Here is a 9,083-nt window from a genome sequence, read left to right on the forward strand (position 1 = left end):
GCACGTACGTTCGCACTCCCGTAGTCGCTCGCTCTTCTTCCACTTCTCCCTCTAGTAGCGCCCCGCCGGGGGAGCCGAGGGTCCCCTCCCCGAGCGCCGGCGGTCGGACCCGACGGCTCGGACGCCGGCCGGGTGGGAGGCGAGGCGAGGCGAGGCGAGGCGAGGCTGCCTCTCCGCCCTCCTGCCGGCCGGGAGAGAGGCTCGCTGCGAGCCCGGTGACCGGACGAGTCGAACAGACGAGTCCCAGGCGGCCCGCGGCCCCCGGCCCCCGCCCCCCGCCGCCGCCGCCGCCGCCGCCGCCGCCGCCGCCGCCGCCGCCGCCACCACCACCACCACCACCACCCCCGGGACGGACGACGCCGTCTCCCCCCGGCCTACCTCTGCTACCGTCTTCCCGCCATTATTTTGCGTTCCCGCGCCGACACGAGCGACCGCCCGCATGCGAACCGGCCGTACTTTCCCGCCCGCCCGGCCCCCTTGTGGGCGGAGCCCCCGCCCACACGCCCGCGCCTGCGCACCTCCTCGGGAGGTCGGGGCCGTGTCCGCCGGTCGGGTGGAGGGGGACCGGGGGGAGGGGGGGGGGTTACGCGGCGCCCTGGCTAAGGTGTCCCGGCGTTGATGTGGCGCGCGAGCGAGCCGCACGCGAATGGGGTTTCAAAGACCCAGCTTGAAACCGCCTAAAGAGTTACCTAGCCCCCGAGCGAAAAGGAAACGAAACCAAAACGTTCAAACCGGCAAACGAACGGGCACACTGAGGGACAGAGAAATAAACAAAGAAGCAAACACGAGACGAACGCTGCCGTAAGAAGTCGCTGCCGAGCGGCTCGAAAGCAGCGGAACGGTCTACCCGGCCCCAGAGGGCTCCGAGCCGTTCACACGGCGGAGACCGCTAGAGGTCGCTGGCCCGGCCCTCTCCGGGCTGGCAGGCCACGTCTACCCGGCCAGGACGGACTTGGTCGCTCCGCGGCGGCGGCTGGAGGCCTCTGCGGGAGCCGCTCCCGGTCGCCGGACCGGTCGGCCCGGCCGCTCCGTGCACGCACAGGACTCGGTCTCACTGCAGCCGCGGCTGGAGGCCTCTGCAGGACCGGCTCGGGCTCTCCGGAACGGTCGGCCCGGCCCCTGCGTGCCCAAAAAGGACTCGGTCACACAGCAGCAGTGGCTGGAGGCCTCTGCAGGACCGGCTCGGGCCCTCCGGAACGGTCGGCCCGGCCCCTGAGTGCCCCAAAAGGACTCGGTCACACTGCAGGTGCGGCTGGAGGCCGCTGCTGGACCGGCTCCGGCTCTCCGGAATGGTCAGCCCGGCCCCTGTGTGCTCCCACAGGACTCGGTGTCACTGCAGGTGTGGCTGGTGGACTGTACAGGAACGACTCTGGGTCAGCAGACCGGTCGGCCCGGCCCCTGCGTGCCTCCACAGGACTCGGTCTCACTACAGGTGCGGCTGGAGGCCTGTACAGGCCCGTCTCAGGCTTGCTGGACCGGTCAACCCAACCCCTGCGTGCCCCCACCCGACTCGGCCACCTCCGCAGCTGCGGCTGGAGCATGCTGAAGGAGCCGATCCCGGTCACCGGACCGCTCGCACCGGCCCCTGCGGGCCCGCACAGCACTCGGTCACACTAAAGCCGCAGCTGGAGGCCTCTGCAGGACTGGCTCCGGCTCTCCGGAACGGTCAGCCCGGCCCCTGCGTGCCCAAACAGGACTCGGTCACACAGCAGCCGTGGCTGGAGGCCTCTGCAGGACCGGCTTGGGCTCGCCGTACCGGTCGGCCCAGCCCCTGTGTGCCCCACAGGACTCGGTTTCATTGCAGGTGCAGCTGCAGGCCTCTGCAGGACTGGCTCGGGCCCTCCGGAACGGTCAGCCCGGCACCTGCGTGCCCCCACCTGACTCGGCCACCACCGCAGCTGCGGCTGGAGCATGCTGAAGGAGCCGGTCCCGGTCGCCGGACCGCTCAGACCGGCCCGTGCGGGCCCGCACAGCACTCGGTCACACTAAAGCCGCAGCTGGCTCCCTCTGCACGACCGGCTCGGACACGCCAGACCGGTCAGACCGGCCCCTGGGGACCCCCACAACACTTGGTCACACTAAAGCCGCAGCTGGAGGCCTCTGCAGGACCGGCTCGGGCTTGCCAGACCGGTCGGCCCAGCCCCTGCGTGCCCCACAGGACTCGGTCTCACTGCAGGTGCGGCTGCAGGCCTCTGCAGGACCGGCTCGGGCTCTCCGGAACGGTCAGCCGGGCCCCTGCGTGCCCCCACCCGACTCGGCCTCCTCCGCAGCTGCGGCTGGAGCATGCTGAAGGAGCCGGTCCCGGTCGCCGGACCGCTCGGACCGGCCCCTGCGGGCCCGCACAGCACTCGGTCACACTAAAGCCGCAGCTGGCGCCCTCTGCAGGACCGGCTCGGGCTCTCCGGAACGGTCAGCCCGGCCCCTGCGTGCCCAAACAGGACTCGGTTTCATTGCAGGTGCGGCTGGTGGCCTGTACAGGACCAGCTCAGGCTCGCCGGACTGGTCACCCGGACCCCTGCGTGCCCCCACCGGACTCGGCCTCCTCCGCAGCTGTGGCTGGAGCATGCTGAAGGAGCCGGTCCTGGTCGCCGGACCGCTCAGACCGGCCCGTGCGGGCCCGTACAGCACTCGGTCACACTAAAGCCGCAGCTGGCTCCCTCTGCACGACCGGCTCGGGCACGCCAGACCGGTCAGACCGGCCCCTGGGGACCCCCACAACACTTGGTCACACTAAAGCCGCAGCTGGAGGCCTCTGCAGGACCGGCTCGGGCTTGCCAGACCGGTCGGCCCAGCCCCTGCGTGCCCCAACAGGACTCGGTCTCACTACAGGTGCGGCTGGAGGCCTGTACAGGACAGTCTCAGGCTTGCTGGACCGGTCAACCCAACCCCTGCGTGCCCCCACCGGACTCGGCCACCTCCGCAGCTGCGGCTGGAGCATGCTGAAGGAGCCGGTCCTGGTCGCCGGACCGCTCAGACCGGCCCGTGCGGGCCCGCACAGCACTCGGTCACACTAAAGCCGCAGCTGGAGGCCTCTGCAGGACCGGCTCGGGCTTGCCAGACCGGTCGGCCCAGCCCCTGCGTGCCCCACAGGACTCGGTTTCATTGCAGGTGCGGCTGCAGGCCTCTGCAGGACCGGCTCGGGCTCTCCGGAACGGTCAGCCCGGCCCCTGCGTGCCCCCACCCGACTCGGCCACCTCCGCAGCTGTGGCTGGAGCATGCTGAAGGAGCCGGTCCCGGTCGCCGGACCGGTCGGAACGGCCCGTGCGGGCCCGCACAGCACTCGGTCACACTAAAGCCGCAGCTGGCGCCCTCTGCAGGACCGGCTCGGGCTCGCCAGACCGGTCGGACCGGCCCCTGTGGACCCCCACAACACTTGGTCACACTAAAGCCGCAGCTGGAGGCCTCTGCAGGACCGGCTCGGGCTCTCCGGAACAGTCAGCCCGGCCCCTGCGTGCCCAAACAGGACTCGGTCTCACTGCAGGTGCGGCTGGTGGCCTGTACAGGACCAGCTCAGGCTCGCCGGACCGGTCACCCGGACCCCTGCGTGCACCCACCGGACTCGGCCTCCTCCGCAGCTGTGGCTGGAGCATGCTGAAGGAGCCGGTCCTGGTCGCCGGACCGCTCAGACCGGCCCGTGCGGGCCCGCACAGCACTCGGTCACACTAAAGCCGCAGCTGGCTCCCTCTGCACGACCGGCTCGGGCACGCCAGACCGGTCGGACCGGCCCCTGTGGACCCCCACAACACTTGGTCACACTAAAGCCGCAGCTGGAGGCCTCTGCAGGACCGGCTCGGGCTCTCCGGAACGGTCAGCCCGGCCCCTGCGTGCCCAAACAGGACTCGGTCTCACTGCAGGTGCGGCTGGTGGCCTGTACAGGACCAGCTCAGGCTCGCCGGACTGGTCACCCGGACCCCTGCGTGCCCCCACCGGACTTGGCCTCCTCCGCAGCTGTGGCTGGAGCATGCTGAAGGAGCCGGTCCTGGTCGCCGGACCGGTCAGACCGGCCCGTGCCGGCCCGCACAGCACTCGGTCACACTAAAGCCGCAGCTGGCTCCCTCTGCACGACCGGCTCGGGCACGCCAGACCGGTCGGACCGGCCCCTGGGGACCCCCACAACACTTGGTCACACTAAAGCCGCAGCTGGAGGCCTCTGCAGGACCGGCTCGGGCTCTCCGGAACTATCGGCCCGGCCCCTGTGTGCCCCACAGGACTCGGTTTCACTGCAGGTGCGGCTGGTGGCCTCTGCAGGACCGGCTCGGGCCCTCCGGAACGGTCGGCCTGGCCCCTGTGTGCCCCTCAGGATTCGGTCTCACTGCAGGTGCGGCTGGTGGCCTGTACAGGACCAGCTCAGGCTCGCCGGACTGGTCACCCGGACCCCTGCGTGCCCCCACCGGACTCGGCCACCTCCGCAGCTGCGGCTGGAGCATGCTGAAGGAGCCGATCCCGGTCACCGGACCGCTCGCACCGGCCCCTGCGGGCCCGCACAGCACTCGGTCACACTAAAGCCGCAGCTGGAGGCCTCTGCAGGACCGGCTCCGGCTCTCCGGAACGGTCAGCCCGGCCCCTGCGTGCCCAAACAGGACTCGGTCACACAGCAGCCGTGGCTGGAGGCCTCTGCAGGACCGGCTTGGGCTCGCCGTACCGGTCGGCCCAGCCCCTGTGTGCCCCACAGCACTCGGTTTCATTGCAGGTGCAGCTGCAGGCCTCTGCAGGACTGGCTCGGGCCCTCCGGAACGGTCAGCCCGGCACCTGCGTGCCCCCACCTGACTCGGCCACCACCGCAGCTGCGGCTGGAGCATGCTGAAGGAGCCGGTCCCGGTCGCCGGACCGCTCAGACCGGCCCGTGCGGGCCCGCACAGCACTCGGTCACACTAAAGCCGCAGCTGGCTCCCTCTGCACGACCGGCTCGGACACGCCAGACCGGTCAGACCGGCCCCTGGGGACCCCCACAACACTTGGTCACACTAAAGCCGCAGCTGGAGGCCTCTGCAGGACCGGCTCGGGCTTGCCAGACCGGTCGGCCCAGCCCCTGCGTGCCCCACAGGACTCGGTCTCACTGCAGGTGCGGCTGCAGGCCTCTGCAGGACCGGCTCGGGCTCTCCGGAACGGTCAGCCGGGCCCCTGCGTGCCCCCACCCGACTCGGCCTCCTCCGCAGCTGCGGCTGGAGCATGCTGAAGGAGCCGGTCCCGGTCGCCGGACCGCTCGGACCGGCCCCTGCGGGCCCGCACAGCACTCGGTCACACTAAAGCCGCAGCTGGCGCCCTCTGCAGGACCGGCTCGGGCTCTCCGGAACGGTCAGCCCGGCCCCTGCGTGCCCAAACAGGACTCGGTTTCATTGCAGGTGCGGCTGGTGGCCTGTACAGGACCAGCTCAGGCTCGCCGGACTGGTCACCCGGACCCCTGCGTGCCCCCACCGGACTCGGCCTCCTCCGCAGCTGTGGCTGGAGCATGCTGAAGGAGCCGGTCCCGGTCGCCGGACCGCTCAGACCGGCCCGTGCGGGCCCGCACAGCACTCGGTCACACTAAAGCCGCAGCTGGCTCCCTCTGCACGACCGGCTCGGGCACGCCAGACCGGTCAGACCGGCCCCTGGGGACCCCCACTACACTTGGTCACACTAAAGCCGCAGCTGGAGGCCTCTGCAGGACCGGCTCGGGCTTGCCAGACCGGTCGGCCCAGCCCCTGCGTGCCCCACAGGACTCGGTTTCATTGCAGGTGCGGCTGCAGGCCTCTGCAGGACCGGCTCGGGCTCTCCGGAACGGTCAGCCCGGCCCCTGCGTGCCCCCACCCGACTCGGCCACCTCCGCAGCTGCGGCTGGAGCATGCTGAAGGAGCCGGTCCCGGTCGCCGGACCGGTCGGAACGGCCCCTGCGGGCCCGCACAGCACTCGGTCACACTAAAGCCGCAGCTGGCGCCCTCTGCAGGACCGGCTCGGGCTCGCCAGACCGGTCGGACCGGCCCCTGTGGACCCCCACAACACTTGGTCACACTAAAGCCGCAGCTGGAGGCCTCTGCAGGACCGGCTCGGGCTCTCCGGAACGGTCAGCCCGGCCCCTGCGTGCCCAAACAGGACTCGGTCTCACTGCAGGTGCGGCTGGTGGCCTGTACAGGACCAGCTCAGGCTCGCCGGACTGGTCACCCGGACCCCTGCGTGCCCCCACCGGACTTGGCCTCCTCCGCAGCTGTGGCTGGAGCATGCTGAAGGAGCCGGTCCTGGTCGCCGGACCGGTCAGACCGGCCCGTGCCGGCCCGCACAGCACTCGGTCACACTAAAGCCGCAGCTGGCTCCCTCTGCACGACCGGCTCGGGCACGCCAGACCGGTCGGACCGGCCCCTGGGGACCCCCACAACACTTGGTCACACTAAAGCCGCAGCTGGAGGCCTCTGCAGGACCGGCTCGGGCTCTCCGGAACTATCGGCCCGGCCCCTGTGTGCCCCACAGGACTCGGTTTCACTGCAGGTGCGGCTGGTGGCCTCTGCAGGACCGGCTCGGGCCCTCCGGAACGGTCGGCCTGGCCCCTGTGTGCCCCTCAGGATTCGGTCTCACTGCAGGTGCGGCTGGTGGCCTGTACAGGACCAGCTCAGGCTCGCCGGACTGGTCACCCGGACCCCTGCGTGCCCCCACCGGACTCGGCCACCTCCGCAGCTGCGGCTGGAGCATGCTGAAGGAGCCGATCCCGGTCACCGGACCGCTCGCACCGGCCCCTGCGGGCCCGCACAGCACTCGGTCACACTAAAGCCGCAGCTGGAGGCCTCTGCAGGACCGGCTCCGGCTCTCCGGAACGGTCAGCCCGGCCCCTGCGTGCCCAAACAGGACTCGGTCACACAGCAGCCGTGGCTGGAGGCCTCTGCAGGACCGGCTTGGGCTCGCCGTACCGGTCGGCCCAGCCCCTGTGTGCCCCACAGGACTCGGTTTCATTGCAGGTGCAGCTGCAGGCCTCTGCAGGACTGGCTCGGGCCCTCCGGAACGGTCAGCCCGGCACCTGCGTGCCCCCACCTGACTCGGCCACCACCGCAGCTGCGGCTGGAGCATGCTGAAGGAGCCGGTCCCGGTCGCCGGACCGCTCAGACCGGCCCGTGCGGGCCCGCACAGCACTCGGTCACACTAAAGCCGCAGCTGGCTCCCTCTGCACGACCGGCTCGGACACGCCAGACCGGTCAGACCGGCCCCTGGGGACCCCCACAACACTTGGTCACACTAAAGCCGCAGCTGGAGGCCTCTGCAGGACCGGCTCGGGCTTGCCAGACCGGTCGGCCCAGCCCCTGCGTGCCCCACAGGACTCGGTCTCACTGCAGGTGCGGCTGCAGGCCTCTGCAGGACCGGCTCGGGCTCTCCGGAACGGTCAGCCGGGCCCCTGCGTGCCCCCACCCGACTCGGCCTCCTCCGCAGCTGCGGCTGGAGCATGCTGAAGGAGCCGGTCCCGGTCGCCGGACCGCTCGGACCGGCCCCTGCGGGCCCGCACAGCACTCGGTCACACTAAAGCCGCAGCTGGCGCCCTCTGCAGGACCGGCTCGGGCTCTCCGGAACGGTCAGCCCGGCCCCTGCGTGCCCAAACAGGACTCGGTTTCATTGCAGGTGCGGCTGGTGGCCTGTACAGGACCAGCTCAGGCTCGCCGGACTGGTCACCCGGACCCCTGCGTGCCCCCACCGGACTCGGCCTCCTCCGCAGCTGTGGCTGGAGCATGCTGAAGGAGCCGGTCCCGGTCGCCGGACCGCTCAGACCGGCCCGTGCGGGCCCGCACAGCACTCGGTCACACTAAAGCCGCAGCTGGCTCCCTCTGCACGACCGGCTCGGGCACGCCAGACCTGTCAGACCGGCCCTTGGGGACCCCCACAACACTTGGTCACACTAAAGCCGCAGCTGGAGGCCTCTGCAGGACCGGCTCGGGCTTGCCAGACCGGTCGGCCCAGCCCCTGCGTGCCCCACAGGACTCGGTTTCATTGCAGGTGCGGCTGCAGGCCTCTGCAGGACCGGCTCGGGCTCTCCGGAACGGTCAGCCCGGCCCCTGCGTGCCCCCACCCGACTCGGCCTCCTCCGCAGCTGCGGCTGGAGCATGCTGAAGGAGCCGGTCCCGGTCGCCGGACCGCTCGGACCGGCCCCTGCGGGCCCGCACAGCACTCGGTCACACTAAAGCCGCAGCTGGCGCCCTCTGCAGGACCGGCTCGGGCTCGCCAGACCGGTCGGACCGGCCCCTGTGGACCCCCACAACACTTGGTCACACTAAAGCCGCAGCTGGAGGCCTCTGCAGGACCGGCTCGGGCTCTCCGGAACTGTCGGCCCGGCCCCTGTGTGCCCCACAGGACTCGGTCTCACTGCAGGTGCGGCTGGTGGCCTGTACAGGACTAGCTCAGGCTCGCCGGACTGGTCACCCGGAGCCCTGCGTGCCTCCACCGGACTCGGCCTCCTCCGCAGCTGTGGCTGGAGCATGCTGAAGGAGCCGGTCCTGGTCGCCGGACCGGTCAGACCGGCCCGTGCGGGCCCGCACAGCACTCGGTCACACTAAAGCCGCAGCTGGCTCCCTCTGCACGACCGGCCCGGGCTCGCCAGACCGGTCAGACCGGCCCCTGGGGACCCCCACAACACTTGGTCACACTAAAGCCGCAGCTGGAGGCCTCTGCAGGACCGGCTCGGGCTTGCCAGACCGGTCGGCCCAGCCCCTGCGTGCCCCACAGGACTCGGTTTCATTGCAGGTGCGGCTGCAGGCCTCTGCAGGACCGGCTCGGGCTCTCCGGAACGGTCAGCCCGGCCCCTGCGTGCCCCCACCCGACTCGGCCACCTCCGCAGCTGCGGCTGGAGCATGCTGAAGGAGCCGGTCCCGGTCGCCGGACCGGTCAGACCGGCCCGTGCGGGCCCGCACAGCACTCGGTCACACTAAAGCCGCAGCTGGCTCCCTCTGCACGACCGGCTCGGGCTCGCCAGACCGGTCAGACCGGCCCCTGGGGACCCCCACTACACTTGGTCACACTAAAGCCGCAGCTGGAGGCCTCTGCAGGACCGGCTCGGGCTTGCCAGACCGGTCGGCCCAGCCCCTGCGTGCCCCACAGGACTCGGTTTCATTGCAGGTGCGGCTGCAGGCCTCTGC

General features: G+C 71.2%; 1 long non-coding RNA gene across 2 annotated transcripts in view; it reads right to left on the reverse strand.

Annotated features, from left to right (window-relative positions):
* Nucleotides 1-459, reverse strand: part of LOC124417267 — a 1,133-nt gene extending 674 nt beyond the window's left edge. The window contains exons 1-2 of one of the 2 annotated variants that reach the window (XR_006931662.1): nt 379-459; nt 1-181 (exon numbers count right to left, since the gene is read on the reverse strand). The exon at nt 1-181 is cut by the window's left edge and continues 26 nt beyond it. This is a non-coding gene — a long non-coding RNA (uncharacterized LOC124417267). The remainder of the gene's footprint in view (nt 182-378) is intronic. The other variant, XR_006931661.1, reaches the window with a different exon arrangement.
* Between the last annotated feature and the right edge of the window lie 8,624 nt (nt 460-9,083).

The sequence above is a fragment of the Gallus gallus genome, chromosome 16, assembly GCF_016699485.2.
Source record: "Gallus gallus isolate bGalGal1 chromosome 16, bGalGal1.mat.broiler.GRCg7b, whole genome shotgun sequence".
Lineage (NCBI taxonomy): Eukaryota > Metazoa > Chordata > Aves > Galliformes > Phasianidae > Gallus > Gallus gallus.